At 43.8% G+C, this 26,323-nt stretch overlaps 3 long non-coding RNA genes across 3 annotated transcripts in view; 1 reads left to right on the top strand and 2 right to left on the bottom strand.

Annotated features, from left to right (window-relative positions):
* Positions 1-3,057: 3,057 nt before the first annotated feature.
* On the top strand, positions 3,058-6,029 carry LOC126994196 (uncharacterized). The gene is made up of 3 exons (XR_007748885.1): positions 3,058-3,713; positions 4,853-4,989; positions 5,816-6,029. It is a non-coding gene; the product is annotated as an uncharacterized LOC126994196 (long non-coding RNA).
* Positions 6,030-8,937: 2,908 nt separating this feature from the next.
* On the bottom strand, positions 8,938-10,775 carry LOC126994194 (uncharacterized). Its single transcript, XR_007748884.1, has 2 exons — positions 9,517-10,775; positions 8,938-9,415 (listed from the first exon to the last, which is right to left on the bottom strand). It is a non-coding gene; the product is annotated as an uncharacterized LOC126994194 (long non-coding RNA).
* Positions 10,776-18,138: 7,363 nt separating this feature from the next.
* LOC126994193 (uncharacterized) overlaps positions 18,139-26,323 on the bottom strand; it is a 9,357-nt gene continuing 1,172 nt past the window's right edge. The window contains exons 1-3 of the long non-coding RNA XR_007748883.1: positions 19,149-26,323; positions 18,369-18,933; positions 18,139-18,263 (exon numbers count right to left, since the gene is read on the bottom strand). The exon at positions 19,149-26,323 is cut by the window's right edge and continues 1,172 nt beyond it. This is a non-coding gene — a long non-coding RNA (uncharacterized LOC126994193). The remainder of the gene's footprint in view (positions 18,264-18,368; positions 18,934-19,148) is intronic.

The raw sequence follows: 26,323 nt of genomic DNA, 5'->3' as shown, positions 1-26,323 counted from the left end.
GAGCGAGCCGCTGGGAGTAGTTTAGTACGGCGACGAAGGAAAGATAGATCCACCCCTCGCGTCAATGGCCTTAAGGACCACGCTTTAAATTAACTGATGCATTATGGGGGGGGGAATTAAATAAATAAATAAAATAAATAAAGGAAATATATAAAACAATGGAGTGAGCCGCTGGGAAGGTATTGTTTAGTACGGCAGTGGAGGGATATAAAGCCTTCGCATCAATGGCCTTCAGAATCATATGCTCTTGCTCCAGGTTATGTTTGAAGATTCACAAACCAGCTAAATTAGGACCTGCAACAGTCCATTACCTGGCTATTAAATGTGGTGCAGCACTTCAAGTGGTGGAAATACAAACCTTACCTTTGAAGACCTGCATCAGTCCATTGCCTGGCATTTAATGAGGTGCAGCGCTTCAAGACTTTCTATTCGTCTCCGCATTTTTTACCTTTTCCAGTCTCCCTTTCTCTCTTTCTGGCTTCCATTTCCTTTCCGTCCCCATCATTCCCTTACTAATACCATATGGGAAACACCCCACTATCCATCACAGAAGGCAGAGAAAGGCATGGGAGTGTATGTTACAGGCTACCAGTGAAGGCCAAATACGTGCCAACCACAGCGGACGGGTTAATGTGGTGCAGCGCTGAGGTAATTTCTTCTCACTTAACCCTTGCTATTGTTAGGTAACCAAATACTTGTTCCCAATACTATTTAAACATACACAAGCCAGTGGTGAGGACATACTAACCTTCAGCTTCGAGATCCCCACAAGCAGGCAGACGTTTGTAGGTAATGCTTAAATATGTTTCCCAGTACGACACTAAAGTACGTACGTAACATATAAATTCCCAAGTACGTATAACACTTAAATACATTCCCTGATACGCAAAACACTTAAATATGTTCCCCAGTACGAAACAAATGTATTCCCTAGTATGTAACACTTAAATATATTCCCCAGTATGTAACACACATATTTCCCAGTACATGACACTTAAATATATTCCCCAGTACGCAACACAAATATATTCCCCAGTACGCAACAAATATATTCCCCAGTACGTGTAACACGTAAATATATTCCCCGGTACGTGTAACACTTAAATATATTCCCCAGTACGTAAAAAAAAAAAATAATAAATAAAAAAATTAAAAAAATTAAAAACACGAGAACCCAACTCCTCTCCTTGGTAGAGCACATTTGTAAGCTAAATGTGTTGCTGACCAGTTTACACAATGCAGAGGACACAGAGACAAACACACCAAACGCTGGGGTCCAGACATTGGCCTGGCAGCGACTACAGTAAATAATTTAATCAACCCGTTTTTTTCTCAACCCGACCATTGCTGACTGGGAATGAAGGCAAACACTTCATTCAACTTTCTCTCTCTTATTATGTATATTTGTTTATTCAGTAAAGATCAGGAATTATTACCTGTACTGCAGACATGAAAGTGTATTTAAAAAACAATCATTTTTGAGGGTAAGGCCTCTCAACCTTGTGTTCTCATGTACCTGAGACACTTTATTGTTAGCATAGGATACTTTGTGTTAGTTTTGACTTTTTTTCCACACCACCTCAAGAGGTAAAAGTCTAGGCGCGTTTTTATTAAAGAGGTTTCCCCTGTAGGCCTAATCCTCTCTGCCCTTTCACCAGGAAGAAAAATAAGGTCTTGCACATGCAGGAGCAGTACATGTGATAGATGCAGCAGTACGGTTTGTGATAGTGACGCAGTACGGGTCGTGATGATGACGCAGTACGGGTTGTGATGGTGACGCAGTACGGGTTGTGATGGTGACGCAGTACAAGTTGTGATAGTGACGCAGTACGGGTTGTGATGGTGACGCAGTACGGGTTGTGATGGTGACGCAGTACGGTTTGTGATAGTGACGCAGTACGGGTTGTGATGGTGACGCAGTACGGGTTGTGATGGTGACGCAGTAAGGGTTGTGATGGTGACGCAATACGGGTTGTGATGGTGACGCAATACGGGTTGTGATGGTGACGCAGTACGGTTTGTGATGGTGACGCAGTACAGGTTGCGATAGCGACACAGAACGGGTTGCGATGGTGACGCAGTACGGGTTGCGATGGTGACGCAGTACGGGTTGCGATGGTGACGCAGTACGGGTTGCGATGGTTACGCAGTACGGGTTGTGATGGTGACGCAGTACAGTTTGTGATGGTGACGCAGTACAGGTTGTGATGGTGACACAGAACGGGTTGCGATGGTGACACAGTACGGGTTGCGATGGTTACGCAGTACGGGTTGTGATGGTGACGCAGTACAGTTTGTGATGGTGACGCAGTACAGGTTGTGATGGTGACACAGAACGGGTTGCGATGGTGACCCAGTACGGGTTGCGATGGTGACGCAGTATGGGTTGCGATCATGCGATGGTGACGCAGTACGGGTTGTGATGGTGACGCAGTACGGGTTGTGATGGTGACGCAGTACGGGTTGTGATGGTGACGCAGTGTGGGTTGTGATGGTGACGCAGTACGGCGAATGCAACACTTAAAACAAATTAACACTTAAATATATATATATATATATATATATATATATATATATATATATATATATATATATATCTATATATATATATATATATATATATATATATAAATAGACTAGAGAGTTCAACTCCATTCTCTCGCCACGGTGAGTGACATGTATCCTTAGTTGTATAATCACACTGTACTGCCTGGGGGTTGGGATGGCATGCTCCTCCCTTCTCCTTTGTTGTTTTACTTGCAACAATAAACTATCAATCAATCATGGTTGTAGCGTATAAACATTTTTGTTCACCTTATTTGCTTCAACTCATTGTCATTCATGTACTTTTTATTGCATTAGATTTTCGTTTACAGTTTCAAATTCAGCACATCTTTCCGATTCAGATGGTGTATGACATGTACCAATGTAACAATAATCAGGTGTAAAAAATGGAGAAGAAAATAACAAGTCTATCTGACAGAGGATCGCCGAGGTGCTGCTAACTTGATAACAGCAGTAGCAGACATAACAATGTGATGTTAAATTTCAGTCTCGCGGCTCGACGGTCTCGCGGCGAAGACAGGGCCAATAATGGCGTCCAAATCTTAGGCTGTCGGGACTCCATCTATCAAGGGACTCTACAGATCATGACCCAGAAACGGGTTACGCTAAATGGAAAAGGCTATAAGATGGTCGCCAGTTGCTTCAAAATCCAGCCGCTAGCAGAAAAGTCGACGTTAAAATGGTACAGGAGAAAACAAAAGCCTGAAAGAGAAAATTGGTACCGGGGAGACTGGGGGAGTAAGCTGCTGTTCAAAGCAAGGTCCGGAACTCTAGAAGTTAAGGGGAGAAGCAGAGACGAGCAGGACCAAAACTGCAGCTTGTGTATAGGGGAAAAGGAAACAATAGAGCACCTGATAGTGGCCTGTGACAGGTATGAAGAAGAGAGGCAAAAGCTATTGGCATCAGTGGTGGAAATTATTGGGGAAGAGGAGTGGCATAGCAGATTGGAGGAGGAAGCCGGAATAAGTACTGTGTTAGGACTATAAGGCAGTAAGGAGGAAGCAATGAAATTAATACCTCACACAAAAATTGCCCGCCCCCCCTTACAGGGCCCCCTTTGAGCAAAGGCCCTCCCCCTATTTAGGGGGTAAATCTTACGAACGAACGCCGTGCGGCGCGCGCTAAACCAACAACACTCAAGGAGGCAGGTAAGTTGCCCCTCTGCTCTTTTATGGCTGTTGTTACATATTGTTGTATTGTATTCTCCAACTTCAGTGTTGAATGTGTTAGGAAGGGCTTGTGGATTTGCTGGACACGAGGAATGGTTGACGATGATGAGATCTATATGATAATAGGTTATTAAGGAGTGTGTTGCTCGAGAAGTGTTGATGTCCCTGATCAGGCAGTTTGAAGAGTCCTGCTGGTCCCTTGGTAAAGCTGCTGGCTGGGTGTAAGGACCTCGGACGGTGACTGACTTTGCCAATTTTCTTAGCATGTGATGTTTTGTACTTACACTATCTCAAAATGCTGGCAGCTTGCGTTCTCAGTGTTGTGGGGATGTCTTGTCTTCTTGCACGGTTACCTGGGAGTCCAGCGCCCCTCCACTGTGCTCCACTCCTATTGTGGCTCAACTGGCCAGGGAGAGAATTACTCCCTGTCACCCTTGGAGTAGGTGAGTGTAGGACATGGGCTCATCAGGGATCCCTGGCAGAAACAGATCTAACTTTTCTTGAAGGTCTCTGTGCTGCAGTTACCCTAGTAGTGTCCCTGGGCAGGCAGTTGAAGTCTTGGTCCATCGTTAGTAAAGCTGGTTGCGTGTATGGACCTCAGATGTTGACTGACTTTGCCAATCTTTGTTTAGCATTTGCTGTTTTGTACTTACAGAATCTCAAAATGCTGGCTGGCAGCTTGTCTCCATAATGTGGGTGTATTAGTGTAAAGAAAATATGGGTAAATCTTGAGAATATTAACATTTCAGCACGCATAACGGGTTTTGACAAACGGATAGGCGTCTTTGTCACAAGGGGTGTATTTTTCCGCCTGACCTCTTCCCTTTCTTCACCCTGGAGCTCGCAGTCTCATCGCCCATTGACTTAGAAGAAATCGTGAGGCCAGCGTGGAAAATTCACCCCTTGTGACATAAACACGCCTGTCCACTAGTCAAAATTCCGTCGTACGTGCTAGAAATGTTGTAATTACCACCACACCCTGCCCTAAATGTGCACCTACTAGGAGCTGCTATTTTTAAGATTTACCAAAATATGAAATATTTGACCTAAATATTCCAAAGCTATGAATGCTATTGTGCATTTTGTTGTTATTGTCACAGTATTATTATTATTTTCAGTTGAAGAAAACTAAAGTCTCCTGAAGTTGAGCGTCACTAGCTGGTGATACCTGGGCTAAAAGGTTGGAATTCTTCAAACCTATATACAGTGTCAACACAGGCTTTGTCTTGCTTTTTCCTGCCCAACTTTTGACAAGGTTAGTAGATTAATTACATTGTAGTTTTCCACAATCATTGCTTAAGTTGTAATTTTGTTTCATAGTATAGTTTTGGACTAGTACAGTCAGTTAAATTCAAACTGCTTAAGCAGCAATGCAGCCATTTCAGTGTGGTTGGGGCTAGATTCCATGGGCAGTATCTATCTATGCCTGTTCTCAACCCTAGATTACTATCCTTGTTGGACTAACGTGGTTACTATCAATGTCCGAATCCGGACAAACTTTGCAGGCTTGAAAACACATATAATAATGGTGCAAAGTTTAATTACAATTTTTTTTACTTAAACTAGAATACACTCTAAATTATATGACCTATAAACTTAACATATTACCCAAAAATAACATTACGAAAAAATAAATTAAAAAAGGTGAAACTCAAAAAATGCTACCTTTCTCTAATGAAGGCACCACTGCCAGGCAGTATTGGCGGATTGCGTTGAAATGTGCCACACTTGGAGTTCACACATCCCCTGAAATGTTCCACCTTCAAAAGCGCTTATGCCAGTATTATACTTGATATCAGAATTACTACCGTTGTCTGGAATTCCGGACAATTGTGAATAGTTCAGGAATTATGCCCGGGAAAAACACAAACGTACCTCATGCACCAAGGGCAGAATGCTAACCGAGATGTCATGGCCGAACAGCACCGTACGTCTGACAGATTTCCTTCCGGGACGCAAATTAACCTCCCATGCCGGGATTCTGGACAACGAGAGTAATCTAGGGTTAAAAACTTTCCCATATAATGATTACCACATTAGAAGAGCCTCCATTTATTCTTATCCTTGCATGCTCTATGTAGAAACGGTCCATATGATGCAAGCGAAGCTTCCCACTCACCGTGCTGGCAGCGTTGAGAACTACTGGGCATTCAAGAGGCAGTTCCAGGAGTTTGTCCTCGACACGTCAGCTTCAGCCATGCATAAGCTCAATCAGCTATAAACCAACTGCGACGGGGAGGTGCAGCTACTGATAGCTCACTGCATGGCGCTCCCGGCAGAACCAGGCCTCGTAGTGGCCCTGGAGATCCTGGATGAACGGTTCACATGAAAGAGTCTATATGAATCAGTCAAGGGAGAGGCTTTCCGAAGTTGACGTTCCACACACACACGTACACACACTGTAAACACACCACATTATTCTTTCTCGATCGTTACTCACTCCTCACTTAACTCACACACGTCAACTAAACCCACGTGTAAACCGTAGAATTTTACTACACACTCTCCCGCATTCGACACATCCTGTCCTGACACACTAACCCCATGCGTTTGACTGTAAGCGCGATGATGACCAGCGCTTATTTAAGTGAGTAGTTAAGGTGACTGATACAACTGCGTCGAACTCACATCATTTATTGAATAGTGGTCAAACCTGAAAGATGGACGTCATATGCGTTACAATACGGAAACAACGACGCACAATCTCTTCATTATTATTATCACGGCAGAGCAAGTAAACACTGCTAACCGTCATTAACATGTTATAGGCTAGTCATAGAAGTACACGTCAGGCGAGATATCAGATAACCTACATTAAAACATACAATGAGCACGGCTCGTAAGCCAAGTGACCAGTACAATGAACAAGGCTAGTCAGGCATTCATAATAAGTGGCCAGTACAATCAATATGGCTAGTATGACACTAATGATAATCTATAATACATACGCATTTGCGGGTACAGTCGGGTTACTCCTTCCGGTCGGTCCTGGTGGTAACGGCAGTGTGAACAGCGCCGTGTTTCCTCTCTTACCCTGCTACTGTCCCTTTCTCCTCCTTGCTCAACCCTGCACCAGAAGGGCCTCCAGCAGGCGTCCCGAGTCAGCATTTCACTCATCTCGCCGCTGTCTCTACACTTTTTCCCGTGAACATCTGGCGACACAACCATCATTTCTACTAATATATTTTGACTGTTTGTTACAATTGCTAGCCCATTGATATTGTTTCATCATATTCCTTGTAATAGGATTAATGTTATGAATGAATAAGGATTAAATTTTCTCAGTATCCAAACCTTTTTGTACACTATGTGCTTGAAACCAACTTATGCATTATTTGTTACCAAGAGGACGGAAAAAAGGATTAATAGAGAGATGAACGTTTTACTAGCTGCATAAGTTACGCCTACTTAATTTCAATATCTTTCAAGTCTTGCAATTGCAAGCCCATTTTGATATTAATGTTTGTGCTCTCCCTACCTCAGAAATGGGTGGTAAGGTTTGATGATTGTAATGTTTTATTCAAGTATATGCTGCAGCTTCCTTAAAATTCACCAACATAGTTTTTTTTTCAATTCCTTGCCTTATTTTGTGGGTTTGTTGTTATGCTAAGGACAATTAGAATTATGTTTACAGAAATTGTAGTATTGTCCTGATATTGCCATTCTTTATTTTGCTTCACAGAACATGTGAATATTTTGCAGTAGTAGCATATGAATATTTTGCAGTATGTATTTATATGCATAATTTACAATATAATCAGCATATATAAGTGCATCTATACTGTATTGTAAATTATAATATATATATATATATATATATATATATATATATATATATATATATATATATATATATATATATATATATATATATATATATATATATATATATATATATATATATATATATATATATATATATATATATACAATAGTATAGATGCACTTATATATGCTGATTATACTGTATTGTAAATTATATATATATGTATAAATTATACAGTATATAGGCATTTATATATGTTGATTATACTATATTGTAAATTATGCGTAGAAATACATACTGCAAAATATTAATGTGATGTTAAGACGAAGAAATCCCATCTACATCAACACTGGTAATGAACCACCCAATATTCTCGTGATATACTCGTGAATGTTACATGTTTTTTTTTTTATGCGAGAATTAACACGTGGAAATCACCTCGCCCTCCAGTCATTCCTTTACCTTAATTAAGTGTTGATGGCGCCATAATAACCAGGGAAGGGCCTTGTAGTGATGAATAAATGGAGCCACAGTGAGGAGGAGCATCTGCTGGCGACCAGAAGATCAGCTGTTTTCCTCTGCCACAGCCTCTTGAAGATGATGATGGGGGTGATGGCAAAGATGATGCCTATAAAGCCTGTTATCAAGATTTTTTCCTCCCTCAGGCTATATAATGTTATAGGGGTGATGGCAAAGATGATGCCTATAAAGCCTGTTATCAAGATTTTTTCCTCCCTCAGGCTAAATAATGTTATAAGTATAGTAAATAAAGTCTTTTGTATTCTGTTAAAATTGAGGTCTTCTGGTCCTCTTTGGTTCTAATAGAGGATGTCTTTAGATAATATAAATACACTTGGGCAATGGTTGTTATTCTCAGAGATGCTTTTGCCTCTCATGTTACTATTTCCAAAATGTAAAAAGGTCAGTTGGGTTCTAGTGAGTGTTCTGGTAGGTTCAAGGCACAGAAGAAGGGTCAAACTACCACCATGGTCATAAAACTACCCCAAGAAAAGCATATAACTCCTACAAAAGCCTTGTCAAATATGAATTTCTTTGGCACAGAAAGCTGACAGGAGGGATTACTGTACCCTTTAATGCAAGGAGGACGTGTGTGAATGAGGCCCCAGCAGTACACATAGATCAGGCAGAGGGAGTGAATGGAGGAGGAAAGGTTGAGGATACATCCCTACATCAAAGTGCCTCAGTTAAAGATTCTGAACGCTTCAGTCATCTTCAGTTACCATACACTAAATTGACCCAGAAGCCACTCCAACCCTCCTCCCCAACTATGGGAGCAGATTGATTGTATGAAAAAAGGTTGGGGTTTCACACCAGTGTTACCCTGAAGGGAAGTTGCCAAAGGAAGCTGGCTTCTGGACCAATTAGGTGTCAGTTCCTACTCGCCTATTGCTACTGCAAGGCTAGAGAAAAGTAATATCCATACTTCAATTTATTATATTCTGAAATAACAAAATACAGCATGTACAAAACTTAATACAACTTTTAATAAATCTTACATTTTAAGGAAGCTAGTTTTCGGCACATTGCCTTTATTGACAATCTTAAATGAAATCAAGGATGAACATTAGATATGAAAGGCTGCAATGGGAGACAATTGATATGCTTACTAAAGTTGTACAATCTTAAATGAAATCAAGGATGAACATTAGATATGAAAGGCTGCAATGGGAGACAATTGATATGCTTACTAAAGTTGTATTTGAAAAACATTTCAAGCAAAATTCCCTTCACAACTGAGTGCTGGAACTCATCAGGATAAACCCCAGAAGTCTCCATCTTCAGCACCTCGGCAAACCCAGATATACATGCCCACTCTCCCGGTGGAGCAATCCACGGGAGACAGCCAACCTCTTTGAAGAGCCTGGTCCATTCCAGTCACACTTACGGCGTAATACTAATGAAGTTGGGGGAGGGAGGAGTGTCGAGTTAGTGAACTTGCATAAGTCAATGCTTATTCATATAATCCATACTTACCAAGACTAAGGGTTCACTTACCTTCAGCACCTTGAAGAGCATCTCTCAGGCAGACTCACTTCAGTCCAATCCAAGCCCTTGGCCTCTGCACGGGAGCGACTTCCAATAGATTCATCAGTCTTTCAAACACGTGCTACCCTTAGTTTAGGCATATTTCTATCATGTGCAACCCAGCAAGATTCCTTTGCCATTTCATTCCAGATTTCAATTAGTCTTGCAATGTTCCTCTATAGTTCTGTTCATACATCATAGTCTTGCAATGTTCCTCTATAGTTTTGATGTATAGTTCTGTTGATACATCAATGTCTTTAAACCTTACTAGACTATGTCAGCTTTTTTTAAAATATATATTAAGGGTGCAAGTAACCGAACTTCGCCGTTATCCAGAATTGCTTCGTTGTCAGTCTCACGGCTTCAGACGTTCACCATTTCCTGACACGAACTGGCCCACTTCCTCCTGAAGATTCCTGATGTTACAGTGGTCTGATGTAAATCAAGCTCTGCCTGTAGTTGCTCTGGAGAAAATTTGTAGTTTCCATCATAACCAAGCTCTGCCTGCAGTTGCTCTGGAGAAAATTTGTAGTTTCCATCATAACCATCTTTCACTTCGTGCAATTTTTATAAGGGTGCAAATAACCGAACTTCACAGTCATCCAGAATTACTTAGTTGTCAGTTTCACGGCCACGGTCATTCACCATTTCTTAACACTCCCCACTTCCCAAGGATCCTTTAAGGTGTAGCAACATGTAAATCAAATTCAATTTCTATGATTACTCTGGAGGAAACTGGTTCCCAAACCACTGTTCCCCCTCATTACTACTCTGTTTAGGCAGTACTATTCTGATATAGGCAGCAGTATAAACAAAAATACTGCTTCACAATCCTGCTTGACATGTTTCCTGTACTCCACATGACTTGGTAGCACTTGCACCGATGAGATCTCCTCCAGCTGTTGCTTTAATATTCACAATCATTATAGTCCACATAGCTTCATTAATAACTCCAATGGCCAACTATGACAAAGAAACCTCACTCAAAACAGAATGAACTAATAATCTTAAACTAGTTTCTCTACGAGAACTGAAAACACCCACTTCTTAAAATCTGGTGGCAGGAGAATCCTTTCTTGTGAGGGCAGACACAAGGGATCACTTCATATGCAGGCAGCACCAAAGCGACCCATGATAACCACGCCCATCCTCTTGTCTCTTTGATGAGTGACGACAATCACGCCTAGTCTTCTTTCTTCTTATGGCAGACACCCCCATCCTCTTTTCACCTCGAGAATCGACAACCCAGCACATTCTCTTTTCTTCGAGACTGACGCCGTGCCCATCCTCTTCTCTCCAATGACCGGTGACGACCACGCCCGTCCTCTTCAATGACCGAAGACGACCACGCCCATCCTCTTCGATGACCGATGACGACCACGCCCATCCTCTTCGATGACCGATGACGACCATGCCCAACCTCTTCGATGACTGACGAAGACCATGCCCATCCTCCTCTCTTCAATGACCGACGACGACCATGCCCATCCTCTTCTCTCTTCGATGACCGACGACGACCATGCCCATCCTCTTCTCTCTTCGATGACCGACGACGACCATGCCCATCCTCTTCTCTCTTCAATGACCGATGAGACCTTGCCCACTCTCTTCTCTCTTCGATGACCGACGACCACCATGCCCATTCTCTTCTCTCTTCGATGACCAACGACGACCGTGCCCATCCTCTTCTCTCTTCGATGACCGATGACGACCGTGCCCATCCTCTTCTTTCTTCGATGACCGACGACGACCATGCCCATCCTCTTCTCTCTTCGATGACCGACAATGACCATGCCCATACTCTTCTCTCTTTGATGACCGACGACGACCATGCCATCCTCTTCTCTCTTCGATGACCGGCGACGACCATGCCCATCCTCTTCTATCTTCGATGACCGACGATGACCTTGCCCATCCTCTTCTCTCTTCGATGACTGACAACCATGCCATCCCCTTCTCTCTTGTCAGAGACCAATGATGACGAAGTCCATCCTCTGCTCTTCAATGAGGATTAGGCCGCACCCTCTCTTTGATGAGCAACGACACCCAAGCCTCTCCTCTCACTGTTCGATGACCACCACCCTTTCTATCTTTGATTAGAGACAAAGCTTTGTTTTGTCGACCACACCTATGTCTCAATGACAGACGAGATACTTGGTAGTACTAGTTGTGTACTTTTTTTTTTCCTCAGTGGAGACCAATGATGGTCACACCCATTCACTTTGATTACTCTCAACATTCATCTGTATCTTGTTTTGCTCTAACTGACATTACATATTGGTTTCTGACCGCTCCTAGCCTTCCCTCCTCGATGACAACCCAACTTCTTTCATGACGTCAATGGTGATGAAGACTTTATTGTCACTGCGATACCTAACACTAGTCATATTCAACATCCTACTCTGCTTCTAACAATAACAATTCCCTTCCTATTGCAATCACAACTATCAATTTACAGCCACTCTCTTTACAGCCTTTTTCTTTTTTATCTTTTTTTTTTTTAGATCAAATTACAAAACTTGATTACAAAATGTAATGCACAAAAAAATTTCTGCAAGTGCTCCTGGTGCATGGAATGCACTTTATTACTGCTTGCCAATACTTTCTAACACGATATATAAGGTGTCATGGAATTTAATAAAATGGTATATTTCAACCACGAAAAATCTTCAATATCCCTAAGTCATAAATTCACTCTATTCATTACTTGGTGATCACCAACCAAAATCTCCAGAAAATGTAGATTTTCATTACTCATAAACGAGATTCATACAACCATGCTATGTTCTTGCTCTCTTTACCATGACTTCTCAATCTTTTTTTTTTCTATCTCAGCTAAAAGTCCGTTAGATATTTCTCCCAACTCTGCTCCGATTATGTTTTTCAAATATGTTTTGGTGATTAGTTGGGGTCTGACAATTTATCTATTGCACAACTTACTTCTCCAAAACCATGTAGTACCACAAACCAAGTATTCAGGCTTTGGCTTTTGGTTTAACCCAAAACCTGTTTTCAGAGATATCTTTCTCATCATCTTAGATTTGCTTACTTGAAATAATAATTTAATATTCCTAACCTATTCTCCATTTAGTTAAGCTTGTTCCAGAGCTCCTTTCTTTCCCTTTCCTTTGATAATGCAGTTTATCCCGTCAACACACCCAAGTTCAATATTCAGTTAGTCAGGTTCACCAAGGAGGTCCCAATTTTCTTATTAACCCTTTCTAGATCCCTCTAACCCCTCCCACATTATCATTTATTGATAATTACAATCAGCCATCAACAAATGACAACACTGATCAATATATCTAACCTGTTTACATCTGAGGTGACCACTTCACCACTGGACTAATGAATCCATTCTCAGACCTGGAAAAAAAAAAAGCCAGAAAATTGTAAGTCTCTACATCCAACACTTACCTCCCATTTCATTAATACAGGATGAAATGTTCCATAGTATGTTCAACTACGTTTAAATGTGAAAAATAACTAACCATTGTATAACAGCTCTTGTTGCTGGTACGAAGATCTACTCTGCGAAAACACCACTTTTTCATAATCTGGAAAACAAGTACATAGAAAATGAAAACTCATACCTTGAAGTAATATAAAAAACATTATAATCAAGATAGAGCAAAAGGCTTCCAAAAATTTAATTGCAAAAAGAAGAGGAACAAACCTTTCCATTTGGACTGCATTTCTTCTTTCTTCCATGCAGTCAGCTAGGGTATGGCCAAGAGATCAACAACGAATACAGCTGTCTTCCTGGATCGCCACAGTGGCTGTCTTCCTGTACCAACATGCCACCTAATGGGTTGTCATCTTTGGACTGCCCAAAGACACATCTGCTGCTGCTGCTGGAAGAAACAGCTTCAAGAACAGCCATGCCGCCCTTAGGCCAGTCTTCCAGGACTGCCACACCATCATCCACCACCATCATCTTGGACTGTCACGCTGCCCACCACCATGCTGCACTCCAGCATGTCGTCCCAGACTGCCACGCTGTCCACCAGCATCTGTCATCCCAGACCGCCACACTGCCCGCCAGCTCTGTCGTCCCGGACCGCCAAGCTGCCCACCAGCGTCGGTCGTCCCGAACCGCCACGCTGCCCACCAGCTCTGGCGTCCCGGACCACTAGGCTGCGGACCAGCATCTGTCATCTCGGACCGCCAGACTGCCTACTGGTGTCCGTCGTACCAGAACCCACGCTGCCCACCAGCGTCCGTCATCCCTGACTGCCACCCTGCGCTCCAGATCTGTCGTCACAGATCGCCACAACACCCACCAGGGTCTGTCGTCCCAGATTGCCACGCTGACCACCGGCGTCTGTCGTCCTGGACCGCCACGCTGCCCACCAGATCCGTCGTCCTGGACCGCCACGCTGCCCACCAGATCTGTCGTCCTGGACCGCCACGCTGCCCACCAGATCTGTCGGCCCGGACCGCCACGCTGCCCACCAGATCTGTCGGCCGGGACCGCCACGCTGCCCAGCTGAGCTGGCGTCCTGGACTGCCACGCTGCTCTGTCGTCCCGGACCGTCACGCTGCCCACCAGATCTGTCGCCCCGGACCGCTACGCTGCCCACCAGATCTGTCGCCCCGGACCGCCACGCTGCCCACCAGATCTGTCGCCCCGGACCGCCACGCTGCCCACCAGATCTGTCGCCCCGGACTGCCACGCTGCCCACCAGATCTGTCGCCCCGGACCACCACGGTGCACACCAGCGTCCGTCGCCCCGGACCTCCACGCTGCCCACGAGCGTTCGTCGTCCTGAACTGCCACGCTGCCCACCACCATCCGTCGTCCCGGACCGCCACGCTGCCCACCAGCGTCCGTTGTCCCGGACCGCCACGCTGCCCACCAGCGTCCGTTGTCCCGGACCGCCACGCTGCCCACCAGCGTCCGTTGTCCCGGACCGCCACGCTGCCCACCAGCGTCCGTTGTCCCGGACCGCCACGCTGCCCACCAGCGTCCGTTGTCCCGGACCGCCACGCTGCCCACCAGCGTCCATCGCCCCGGACCGCCACGCTGCCCACCAGCGTCCATCACCCCAGACCGCCATGCTGCCCACCAGATCTTTCACCTCAGACTGCCACGCTGCCCACCAGATCTGTCGCCCCGGACTGCCACGCTGCCCACCAGCGTCCATCGTCCTGGACCGCCACGCTGCCCACCACCGTCCGTCGTCCCGGACCGCCACGCTGCCCACCAGCGTCCTTTGTCCAGGACCGCCACGCTGCCCACCAGCGTCTGTCGTCCTGGACCACCACCCTGCCCACCAGCGTCCATCGTCCCAGACCGCCACGCTGCCCACCAGATCTGTCGCCCCGAACTGCCACGCTGCCCACCAGATCTGTCGCCCCGGACCACCACGCTGCCCACCAGCATCCGTCGTCCCGGACCGCCACGCAGCCCACCAGCGACCGTAGTCCCGGACCCCCACGCTCCCCACCAAACCTGTAGCCCTGGATCGCCGTGGCCCCCACCAGCGTCTGTCATCCTGGACCTGCACACCACCCACCAGTGTTAGTTGTCCTGGACTGCCACGCCGCCCACCAGTGTCCATCTTTCCAGGCCACTGCATTGCCCAGCGTCCCTCGTCGCGCCACCACCATCTGCTGTCCCAGAACATCATGCCGCCCACCAGTACCTGTCATCTGAGACCGCCACGCTCCCCACCAGCGCCTGTTATCTGAGACCGCCACGCTGCCCACCAGTGCCTGTCGTCTGAGACCGCCACACCGCCCGCCAGCGCCTGTCATCCGAGACCGCCACGAAGCCCACCAGCGCCTGTCATCTGAGACTGCCATGCAGCCCACCAGCGCCTGTCGTCTGAGACTGCCACGCCGCCCGCCAGCGCCTGTCGTCGGAGACTGCAACGCTGCACGCCAACGTCCCTCGTCCCAGATCGCCACACTATCCACCAGTGCTCATCTTCCCAGACCACCAGCATCCATCATCTTGGACTGCCATGCCGCCCATCAGCTGCCATCATCCTGGACTACCTCGCTGCCCAACAACAACGAATGTCCCAGACCACCACGCTGCACGACCATCTTCCTGGACCACCACGCCGCCCACAGTGGCTGCCTTCCCGGACCGCGCCGCCTTCACCAGCGGCTGTCTTCCTGGACTGCAACACCGCCTACCAGCGGCTGTCATCCTGGACTGCAACACCGCCTACCAGCGGCCGTCATCCTGGACTGCAACACCGCCTACCAGCGACTGTCTTCCCAGACCGCAACGCCGCCCACCAGCGGCTGTCTTCCCAGACTGCCACACTGCCTGCCAGCGGCTGTCATCCTGGACTGCCACACCACTCATCAGTGGCTGTATTCCCGGACCGCCACGTTGCTCGTCAGCGGCTGTCTTCCCGGACCGCCACCCCGCTCGTCAGCGGCTGTCTTCCCGGACCGCCACGCCGCTCATCAGTGGCTGTCTTCCCGGACCGCCACGCCGCTCATCAGTGGCTGTCTTCCCGGACCGCCACGCCGCTCATCTGCAACACCGCCTACCAGCGGCTGTCTTCCTGTACCGTGACGCCGCCCGCCAGAGGCTGTATTCCTGGACTGTGATACTGCCTACCAGTGGCTGTCTTCCTGGACTGCAACACTTCCTGGACTGCGACACCGCCTTCCAGTGGCTGTCTTCCTGGACTGCAACACAGCCTACCAGTGGCTGTCTTCCTGGACTGCAACACCGCCTACCAGCGGCTGTCTTCCTGGACTGCGACACCGCCTTCCAGTGGCTGTCTTCCTGGACTGCAACACCGCCTACCAGCGGCTGTCTTCCCGGACTGCGACGCTGCCAACCAGTGGCTGTCTTCCCAGACCGAGACGCCGCCCACTGGTGGTTGTCCTCCCTGACCGTGATGCTGCCCACCAGTGGTCGTCTTCTTGGACCACTACGTCACCTGAAGGACCATCATCACAGACTACCATGATGCCCACCAATGGCCATCTCCCTGGACCGTCATGCTGCACACCAACAGCCGTCTTCCCATCCCGGACCGCCACGCCATGCACCATCAACTGTCTTTCCAGACCGGACCTGCGACGCCATCCACCAGAGGCTGTCTTCCTGGACTGCCACGCAGCCCACCAGCGGCCGTCTTCCTGGACAGCTTCACCGCACACCAGCGGCTGTCTTCCTGGACCACCATGCTGCCCACCAGTAGCTGTATTCCTGGACCACTACATCACCTGAAGGACCATCATACCAAACTACCATGATGCCTACCAGCAGCTGTCTTCCAGAACTGCCACACCCACCAGTGGCCATCTTCCTGGACTGTCATGGCACCAACTGGTGGCTGTCTTCCCAGACTGCCAAGGCACCCACCAGCGATGACAGTCTTCCCAGATTGCCACGCCGCCCAGCAGCAGCTGCCTTCCCAGACAATCACGCTGGCCGTCTTCCCAGACTGCCATGGCGCCCGCCAAAAGCTGTCTTCCTGGACTGACACGATGCCCATCAGATTTCTTCCCAGACTGCCATGGCGCCCACCAACTGCTGTCTTCCTGCACTGCCATGGTGATCATCATATGTCTTCCCAGACTGCCATGGCGCTTACCAACGACTGTCTTCCCGGACTGCAACGGTGCCCATCAGCAGATGTCTTCCCGAACTACCATGCCACCCACTTTTCCTGGATCAATTTGACCACTATGGTGCCATAATACTCTGTGACCATATCTAGTGACACCACATATTAATACTGTTAATGCCATAGTCTTTCAATGCATAAAAGTTACAATTTGAGACTGCCTTCCTGTGGTCATATCTGTGATGTTAGTTCCCCATCAGGGATCACTTTTACTGGGGACTGCAATTCTGCAGCTGCTTGCTATGGGTGTCCTAGTTAATTCCTTGTCCATTCTCTACTCATGTTTACAATGGAGCACTTCCATGACCTTTGTTCATTCACACAAGGCTTTACATGCCACCTCTGTAATAAGTTGAAATTTTGGACTGCATCAGCCAGTCCATTCAACTGATCACTTCACTAGGGATCAACCAAACTAAAAACGCACCACAGATACCCTGTCATCACAACTGGCCACACTTCGTACTTTAGCAGCATGAACAAGATTGGATTATCACTTTGCTCAATATACATCCTTGCAGCCATGTGCCCTACATTCCTTAAACATCCAAATTTCCAATGTCATAACCATTTTCTTGAAATCTATCATGAGCAATCTTGATTCCACAATCAACTTCATTTATGATTTAGCATGTTGAAATTTATCAGCAAACCAATCTACTTGCAAAATCCCTTTCCATGTCTTCCAAATCAGTTTTAAACTTTGTTCAACTTTGGTAGAAAACTTGCATCCTGTTTTTTATCCCCATCTCTTTACCTGGAAAAAGAGAAAACATTTTGCCTATTTTTTTTAAATACCTTGCATGAAATTTATTGCAGATGTATCAACGGATGACGCTTTTTCTTATACAATCCTCATTATTGAAAAGAATAAAACAATCGGCATTAGCCTGACAACCATTTCAGAACTGAAATCAACCACTTTCATTCCCAAGTGTAATCCCTACCAATTCTCTCTGCCTGATAAAGTGGGTGGAAAATGTTCAACTTACCTTAATATAATGGATATCAGACAGCTATAATGCTAGATTTCATCTTCTCTCCCTCTCCTTGACGATAACTATCAGTCCTTCAGCTAATCAGTCCTTCAGCTACCTCCCCTTCAATACAATCCTGTAACATACATAAGAAAATAGTTACAAGGAGGTATAGCTTACAAAAAATATAAATTATTCAAAAAGATATTGATATGTGAAACAAACTGAATAGTTTACTAACCTAGACTAGATAAATGCTCCTGAAGATGATGCCGGTGACACATTCCTTGAACGATGCTAGTTTATAAATTACTTAATTTTTACTTAGAGGAAATGCCCCACCCACTTTCCCACTCTTCTTGATAGCCACTATACAGCTGAGAGAAGAGTGACCAGCAACTGAATTATCAGTCTATATGACAATGATAAACTTGATATGAACAAATATGATAATTCAAAGCTCCATTTCCTCTAAGTTCACAGTGTTTATGATAATGTTTTTTTCCTAAATGCTTGAGTTTTTTTTCCCAATAACAAATGGGCAACTTCCAAAGCAACTGAATATTTCTATATGCAATGTATGGCAACATGACATCATTAACATCATATTCACAGGCAAGTTTAAGTATCTCATGCTTGTCTTTTAACTACCATCACATAGTAATAGCAATAATATAGTTCCTGTAACATTATTTAAATCTTTACCATTACAAACTTATTTATATATAAGCAGTACTATTTTCAACAATAAAAGAACACCTAACAATGTAGGTCAAGAATCTTCACTGAATGTAGGTAGTGCAAATCTGAAACAAGGCATAAAATTCATGAGTAATTAATATCATGATTACTCTCCATTAATGGTGCACTTCATTTAATATATCAATGCCATTGCAACATTTACCACTATTATCTAATCATTATATAAATACGCACCACTATTATCTAATCATTATAAAAATACGCAACACCAACAACTTATCAATACAGTAGAACTAATAAGACAGCTTATAACTCCTACCTTATTAACACTGAAGTCATTGGCCAAATGGTGCTACTTTTCCCACCGAATGCTGCATCCTCTACTCCTCAAGCACCTACAAATAAACATCCTACCTATCTACTACCAACATTTAGTTATTTAAATTCAAAATCAATTAACTGCTTTAATGTGGTAGTTAAAAATTTATTTAATGAGGCAGTTTGATCGTCAACAAAATCCATAAAGAGCATGATAGTTTGATCATACTAAAACTTGTGAAATTATTATTTTTTTTACATACTAAACAGAATCCTTTGAGTTCTCAATCTTCATGTTATTTAAGTTACTGGGAATCTAAAACTGAGATTAAATATGAAACTTTTACCTCATTTGGAGCAATAAATGGGATGAATAATAAATCCACTGCTGAGCAAATGATGTCTCTGAAGAATTGTAAAGACAAGACTTAGTTGCCCCCACCCGTCCACCCCCCAAAATGTTGCCCTTCCATTATTTGTGTAAAATTTCAGTTATATTCATAGAACTTGTTGCTACTGAAATACCAGAGAAAAAAATTATCAGGAGTTACCTTATCTGGAGCAACTACGGGATGTTCAGTGAATATGTTGTATTTATGAAACCAGAGAATTCTGAAAAGACATGTTTAGCTGCCACACCCCCTGTCCCCCAAATCATCTTCTCAATTATAAGTTCATTTTTTTAAACTATATTTTCAGCACAGAACTAAATTTGGTAATAAAATTATACATCATCAACACAGGCGGAAAACAGGTTACCTTCTAGGAGAAACTAATTAAAAGATGTAGAGCAAAGCAAATGTTGAACAAGTGTTATGTCCATGCCAGCCTGAAAAGACAGCATTAGTTGCCCCCCCCCCCCCAAAGAAAAAGTAGCAATGTAAAATCTATGCAAGATCTACTAAATATTTTAATCGTAACTTTTAGAATTTGAATTCCCTAGTAAATCCACAGTAAATCAGACCAATTAAATAAGTGGTAATCTCATTGAGTAAAGGAACTCCATTCAATTACTGAATGCCAGAAGACATTAGATTCTGAGCTAATTCAATAGATGTCAGTTAATGAAATCAAGTGGATTAACCATTCAATACTATTCTGAGAATTGAATGTACAATAAAACCATACTGAGCAAATGAAAATTCCCCAAGTCTGAAAAACAATGGTCACACCCCATCTCCAAATGCAGGAATTAGTCCCATCCAAGCAAGTCAAGTAGAACATTAACAATACTAGTTACCTCAATTGGAGTTTTTCTCAATTGATGTTTACTGTAGTCAATAATGAACAAATAAACATCTGTAAATCTCAAAAGAAACACTTAGTTGCCCCGCCCACCCCTCAAAAAATTACCCTCCCGTGTGCACCCACAAATTTAGGATAAATTTTCCAAAAGATAGTCAAGTATTTTTTCATCAGTACAAAGCTGGTTACCTCATTCGTAGCAATGTTGCGTTAATGAAGTCGAAAGTCTGAAAAGACAATTAGTTCTACCCCACCCCCAAGAATAATATCTTTCCCTCCTATTGGTGCTGATCATTTAAAGTTTTTGTTAATGACACTGAAACTGACACAGGCTTTTGAATGATTTTCAATCATTGAAAGATTTGTACCTCCTAAATCCTAAATGAAGTATACTGTCAACACTGGTTACCTTATTTGAAGCAATAACCAATTAATATGGGGTAAATCCAGCCACAGCAATAACTTCTGGGAACTGAAAAGATACCTTTTAGTTGCCCCTCACCCTCCTATCTGTGCTGGATTGATATTTTGAAGTTCCGAATACACATTAGATATGTAGAACATTTAACACCCTCCCCATTTAAGCTTTAAATTACAAGTTACATTCACTTTAAATCTCCTTATACTTTTCTTCACTTAATATTGAAAATATCAATGTTTTATGCATCCATAAACTGAACAACTGGTTACCTCATTATGACGAAAGAGTAAACGATGAACAAGTGACGATCACGATGAAATTCAAACTGTGGAAATAAAAATCAAATTGCCCCCCTCCCACCCTCACGTACTTAATGTATAGACTTTCAACCCTAAATAAAATTAATATGCAATCAACACTTCACAAAACACCATTGTAGCAACAATTACAAAGCAACTCCAAGATTACCTCGCCTGCTGCAACATGGATCAGACGCAAGTTGTATTTTCAAGAAGAAACCTTAGTTCAGGACGAGCCTGAAAAGAAACATGTGAATTGTGCCCCCCCCTCCCCAACCTCACTACAATCTATGGAAATCGGCCCGAATCTGAACTTTGCTTGAATTGTTGTTTGTTAGGCATTGTAGTGGCAAACAAGGTGAGTATACCAAGTAAATTTATATAGCACTGATCTACTAATTCCTTATGTTTGGGATAATGTGTCATGTACTTATCCAGTTTTCAAAGTCAAGTATTTGCCAAAGCCAACAGCTGAAAGCACACCACCAACACCAGTGCTACTACTCAGTAAGCAGACAATTACTGTTAAACTGATATCATTCCTTTATAACTATGCAAGTCATTTAGCATCAAAAAACATTTGCACAGAGCCAGTGCTATATCCAGATGAAATGTTAGACAAATGAACAAATTGGAAAAAGGTGCATACATGCCCCCTCACACAGCATAAGACTTTTCAGCTCAAGCTAATCTTCATCAAAGGTTAAACCATATTCAAAATGCCAAGGGATACACCATAAATCAGTACAGTATGCCTAACCTCAAAATAATGTTTTGTCTTCCATTAAATGTGACCCCAATTCCCACATGAGCAGGGTGGGGAGTTAGGAGGAACAATGTGGCTCCTTAGCAAGGCTTTGCCTAATATTAAAATTATTTCACAAGTTTACAGATTAATGCAAAACTGGCAAATGCAGACTATCATTTTATAAATTTCATAATAAACTGAGTAACTGCATCACAGTGGCTCACCTCTACGTGCAGACAGTACTGGAGACTAACTGAAGTAAAACTGCACAGTATGAAACACCAGATGCAACAGCCCGGACTGTAAGTACTCATTAATGTTTCCTAAGCTAAGTTACCTGTCATCATGCACTACATACCATGAGCAGACATTGTCAAATGAAAATGAACCTTCACAATGAAACAAGCCATACTATATAAAATGACCAGAGCCATATCGATACAGTTCTGGTCATACCTCACTAGTTAAAACGAGACACCTCTGATGTAGAGCATCAATTTACATGTTCCTTCAGGGTGCTTTAGGAAGGAAAATCCTGTATACTGTTGGCAAGCATTCAAAACAGAAAAATTATTCAACTGACATGCATGAACAAGTCATCATCTAAGTGTCAAGACTAAAACCTTGTTAATTGAGCACAAAGCATAACTTATCAACGAGTTAAGCTGTGCATAGAGTAACCTGTCCTCAGCCATATTCAATTAATCTTTCACTTAGTATTGAATTGCCATAAAGCCAAAATGCTACAAGATTGCATTTATTGCATAGGAATACCTAGTACTTTTCTCCGCATTGAAGATGCAAATTAATTTCCAATAAACTACTGCCGTCAAAAGTTAGTATTAGCTTTCTTGTGTATTTACCTCCCTGCCGCTTGCCATTATACGATTCCAGGTGCAACAATGGCTGGTTAGCTTGGGAATAACCTTCACCACCAAGAGGGAAGCCAGGCCAAAAACGGGTGTTCCTTAGATGTGGCACCTATAAATAAATCATTACGTTCCCAATCCTCCCTTCTGCATCCCAGGAAAGGCATATAACCATTGCTACATCCCTTTGAATTGTGAAAACAAGTATCCTTTAGAAATTGCTGAACAGTATTATTTCTAATTAATTGTAACTTACATCACGTTACCTTTGCAGTTGTTCTACCCGATGGGAGGTTCAATGGTACGATGCTGGTATGCTGAACAGATAACCATAATAGCAGCAGAAGTTCGGTGCAATGCTCAACAGGCAGTCTTTAAAGATAATCAACACCCTTCCCCGTTTTCCCACTACGAAGCCAACAACCAGTGGCACTTAAAATGGACTGTATTGGCTATACAGGCAGCACCACACGTGGCCAGTCAGTGACTTGTCAAAGCAGTACTTTCCATAGAATTCAAGTTCTGTACTAGAATGCGTCTGAGGCTGCCTCCAGGATACAGGGCCTTGGTACCGCCACTGCTTCAAGCCAACGACTGCACACTTTACCCCTACCCGATTTCCTGACTCTACTATCCGACGGAGAAAAACGGAAATTGGGTAGAAGTGAAGTGTGTGCAATCATCGGCTTGAAGCAATGGCGGCACCATGGCTGTGTATTCCGGAGACAGCCTCAGACGCATTCTAGTCTATAACTTGAACTCTATGGAAAGGTCAGTTGAGTGGCCACATGTGACACTGCCTGTATAGCCAATATGGTCCATTAAAAGCATTGTAACTTTTAAGGTCCAACTGGTCCATTAAAAGCACTGTAACTTTTAAGGTCCAACTAATATCTTAAATTTCATGCTGAGGCAGTACTGAAGCCATTAGAACAATATGTGCTCTGCAATGTACTGTACAGACATAAACCACAATATGCTCTTTAAATGTAAATTCTAAATGACAAAGCTAATATGGAATACTGCCATCAATCTCAGAAATAAATACCTGTGAGGCCAGCCAGTCACAAATCCTTGCGCTTTCAAAGATCAACCAACTTGCAAACTGCCATTCAGCGAACACAGCAACGCTCACCTAAGGACTGTGGCCTCTGTGAAGTCTTCAGGACCCTGCAAGTACTGTTACCCCTCCTGTCCCTATAAACCCTTACAAAAATCATTTATCTTACAAACCACAATGTCTCTTGTATAAAGACTCCTTCAGGTGAGAATGTAATTGTACCCAAGTGGGAGAGATTTAGCACTCCAACTGTATGCACTGGGCAAATTCTGCCACTCATGCCAACAAATTGAATTAGTGATAAAAGTTAAGTTCACCAATTTACTGGTATTGCATGTGGACAAGTACCTGTTTACAGAAGTGACACTCGACCAGATGCACCCACAACTTGTACGCGGTTAAATTGGACATCAATCGGCAGTATTTGTCATCAGTCTAGTGTGGTTCAATCAACGCCTCACCTCAACCACTTCATCTTTCAGTGGTCTTAATCCGTAGCTTCGATTGTTTCAGGATTCTGCAAGTAGTTTATTTTCCCCACCCTTTCCTTAAACCTTAAAGCATCCCACTTCCTTAGTTCCACTTTCCTCATCTTCCTCTTTGGGCTCCATTTAACATGTTAGGCCTACCAGTCTCATGAGAACTGTCATGCTCCAGGTACAGGATAGGCTTTGCTTTCCTGCTGCAATCAATCAATAAGGGCATATGCAAGGGGGTGCTTCGACTCACCCACCCTGCTGCTGCAAGCGTGCAGCAAATTTTTTTGACCTGTTTCTAGCCTCTAGCATAAGTATTAAATTGCTACTCTATGTAGCTACACTGTAAAAATATATATAACCCACCTTATTCCCCTCGGTATGCTACCCTCAATGATAAGCACATCTAACCAATTACCTGTTAGAGGATGTGAAGCTTGACACAAGCCAGTTCCAAAAAAAACGATCCTGGTTCATTATTCGACCGATCCGGATTTAACTGTCTCGTCAATTCATCCTTTTCCCCCCATGCCAGTGCATCATGCCCCATCCACTTCTGTTCTCTGCTTCATCAGACGGACCTGTAGTTTTCCCGAAGGCACCAGGACCCTGCAAGTAATTACTTCCCCACCCCAGACTTATAATTCCTATCTAAATACCATCCTTTATTCTCAATTTCATAAAATTGCTTAGTTTGCCTAAGTGTAATTTTAAAATCATATAGCAGATCCGTGCACCAGATTTAGTCAAATAAACTTTGTTTATCCAACACATGCTGGGCTAATTTTGCCTGTTCCAATGCAACCTGACTAAACAACTGCACCTAGTGTTAATTACCACTTATTCACCTCCATCCTTTTCTCATAGGCAAATTTCTGAAAGTTGCATCACACCTTAATACCTTTTGGTTGACGAGAGTCAATACATCCACCTCCGACCATACTCAGCCAAATCTCCCACAAATACAATAGTTGGATTTCACCATCTCAAATCCCATCCATTCTCAGGGGTCTGCAAGAGCCCATCCCTAAATAATATTTACCCTAGTAAATAGCCTTCAAAAACCCTCCACACCCAATATATCATGCTTGAGAATTATAAGCGTCAGTTTAAAAGGCTTTGCAACTGAACTAAAAAAATTGGGACTTCCTGCAAGCCTAGTTCAACATACATAATTAAATTAAGGTTCGATACTTTTTCGGCATGACATGTAAATAACATAACATGGGTACGAGGCCCAGTCACTGCTCACCTTGTCATGTAAAATCTACCGTGACCGTGGGAACGAGGCCCAGCCACTGCTCACCTCTAGCCATTCAACTCCCGTCATTTCTTGGGCAGTATTCGAGGTGCCAAAGTAATCCTCTGGGGTCTGCAAGAACCATTATTTCCCCATCCCTAAACTACATTAGCCCTAATGAAGATATACATTCAAGACCCTCCACACCCAGTATATCCTGCTTGTAAATAAGAATTGTCACTTGCCCAGCTTTAGCTAAAAAGGCTTTGCAATTCAACAATACTGGGGCAATTCCTGCATGCCTAGTTTAGTAAACAACATACACAACTAAAGGCTTGATAAGTTGTATTTCTACACAGATAAATAACATACTAAGGGAACGAAGCCCAATCACTGCTCACCTTGTGTAAAATCTACCGTAACTCTGGGAACGAAGCCCAGCCACTGCTCACTTCTAAGCCATCCAACTCCCCGTCAATTCTTGGGCAGTACTCATGTTGTCAAAGAAATCCTCAGGGGTCTGTAAGAACCATTATTTCCCCATCCCTAAACTACATTTGCCCTAACAGATATACATTCAAGACCCTCCGCACTCAACATATCCTGCTCGTATAAAAGAAAAGGATCACTTGCCCAGCTCAAGGTAAAATGTCTTTGCAATCCACCTGAATACTGGGGCACTTCCCGCAAGTACAGTTCATTGTATACGACCAAAGGAGGACTTGATAAATTATGTATTTCTACACATAAATGAATTACTAGGGGAACGAAGCCCAGTCACTGCTCACCTTGTCATGTAAAATCTACCATAACCGTGG

This window comes from Eriocheir sinensis, unplaced genomic scaffold, assembly GCF_024679095.1.
Source record: "Eriocheir sinensis breed Jianghai 21 unplaced genomic scaffold, ASM2467909v1 Scaffold744, whole genome shotgun sequence".
Taxonomy (NCBI): Eukaryota; Metazoa; Arthropoda; class Malacostraca; order Decapoda; family Varunidae; genus Eriocheir; species Eriocheir sinensis.
The sequence above is the reverse complement of the archived record's forward strand: the minus strand, read 5'-3'. Positions and strand labels throughout refer to the sequence as shown.